We start from the raw sequence: 2,559 nt of genomic DNA on the forward strand, positions 1-2,559 counted from the left end.
AAAAGAAATACTTTTGGGCTACGCGACATCTTGACTATGCATCCCCTTTCTTTAGGCTTTAACTCATAATGCCCTCCCTCGAAATTTTACTCAACCTCTAGGTCGAAATGTATTTCCCATGGTTGTAACGTAAGGGCAAAAAGGATTAAGGGTAGGCCTAAAATTTAGAATTTGGTGGTACACCTAAGTTGTGAAGCAAGATTGGCCAAATCTCAACGCCAAAACAAAGAGAACACCAAACAAAAACAATTTAACACCCCCAAGATTATTCAAAGACATAACCACAATCATATATACAAAAAGCGTAAACGCTTCTCCCCCAAGCTTAAAGGAAGCATTGTCCTCAATGCTTGAAAAGAGGAAAAGAATCACATCAAAATATTTTTTTTTGTTTGTTTTTTTTTTTATTTATTTATTTTTTTTTTGTATTTACATTTCTTTCAATGCAATTGTCCATGCCTCTTTAACTTAGGACGACTTTTACAATTTTGCATTTGTTATGTCCTTGCCTCTTTTGACTTTAGACGACTTTTTCCAACTTTCATTTGCCATTATTCACAATATATACAAAAGACAAGCTTGCTTAGAAATAGAACCAATATCAAACCTTATATACCACAAACTCCAAAAACAGGACCATTTGCTTCACAAAAACCAAAAATGGAACAAAAAGAAACAAACGGCTCAAAATTCTAAAGATGTGGCTTGAATAGAAGGGAAAATGCTCAAATGGTTAGCAAGAGGGAAAATGTAAACCCAATGAACTAAAAATAAAGAAGATTAAACCTAGAAAAAGAAAAATTACCACCCCGAAAAGATGCCTTTGTCCTCCCTAGATGGTTCGGTCTCGTGTTTGAGAATTATGAGTTAAGATTCAAGATTAGGTCCGCAATAGTCAAGGATCCACGCCACTCATGCAAGTTATGTAGAAGGCTTGAAAAATGAAGAACCTCACATGGATGTAGAAAAAAATCATTACAGGTTTCAAATCGACCATAGGAAGCAACTACCAACATGCCACAAACAAGTAGAATCCGGTTTCATGATCTTCCTAGTTCTAGAACATGCTGCCTTAGAATACACCTATCCTAGATTCAACCAAACATATTCTCAAACCGTGCATAACCATACCATTTAGGAAGATATTCATTCAAAAGCAAAAATCGGTTGTATATACTCCAATTCAAAAAGAAAAACGAAAAGATGACAAATAAAGCCTCAAAACAAACCAAAAACCACAAACAAAAAGAAAGAAAAATAAAAAATAAGAAAAGAAAAAAGGAAAAACATAGGTAAAGGAAAAGAAGGAAAATAAAGATTGGAACGAATATGCAAGTAAAGCATTTAATACACAATAGACAAACAAGTGATCAAATGACAACATCGTCAATGATCCCAAGCACTCTAGGTGTTAAAAGCATCCATCCTCGAACCATTCAACTTTCCCTAAAACTAATCCTAAACTATGCATCCAGGAAAATAAAAGAGAAATAAATAGGATCAAGAAACATCAGCACAACACTATCGCAGGGAATAGACATCAGCATAAATCATCAGCAGAGAAAAACACCTGGTGTAAGATAAAGCTAAAGTGAACCAAAGAAGCGAGGGGGAGACAAAATAAGCGCAGCAAACACAAGAATATTCCCCCAAGCTAAAAATAAGCGGCCCCCCAAGCTAAAACCAAGCTACAAGCTGAAAAAGAAACAAAAGAAAAGCACGCAAGCATAAAAGGGAGGGTAGCTAATATGGTATTACTCGACACTATGGTAAGGGGTAGAATGAGCACTCCCCTCACCAACATCACTAGAAACCTGGCTAGAAACATCATCCATGAGCATAAGACCCTTACCCTTCAACCTCCTCGCCTTCCCGGCTCTATCCCTAGCAATGAAATGGGACCAATCATCAAGGACCGCCTCGCCCAATAACCCCCAACGGCCAAAAGTCTCAGGAGAAGGAAAAGGGTTAGGGTTTGCCGGGTCATAAGTGAAATCACATCCACCTAGCCTCTTATAATCATAAGAGGGTGGGGAGGTCCCTGTAATAGCATGAGGAGGTACCTTAGGCCCTTCCCAATAAGGGTAACACAACATAGGGCCTACGGTCTCATCAAATGGCTCCCACTGACGTATGGGTCCCTATTGGACCGGTAGGTAAGGATAGTTAAGATATGGTTGGATATCCCCCTCATGACATTGAAATCATAGACTTGTCTAGCATGAAAGTCATAGCATAATATAAAATCAAACCCCAAAGGTAAACAATTTAGAACATTCGCTATGGAATCAATTTTCGCATGCAAAAGAAACAAGTCAATAGTAGAAATAGTAGAAGGAGAGGGAGGAGTCGAAGATGTACCTCCCCGGGAAGATTTACCTTTCCGGGATGAAAATGGAGCAAGAGGAAAACAAGGATTATTTCGGAGGTTAGGCAATGGAGGTCTCTTAAGGACTTGATCAATCGGCACCATGTTAGGTCTCCATGGAAGAGGGGTGTCCACACATCTAACCATAGCCTCAGGATGAGGGATAGGGCACCAATCCGTAGTCCTTGTAA

This window comes from Chenopodium album, chromosome 1 (assembly GCF_948465745.1).
Source record: "Chenopodium album chromosome 1, dcCheAlbu1.1, whole genome shotgun sequence".
NCBI lineage: Eukaryota > Viridiplantae > Streptophyta > Magnoliopsida > Caryophyllales > Amaranthaceae > Chenopodium > Chenopodium album.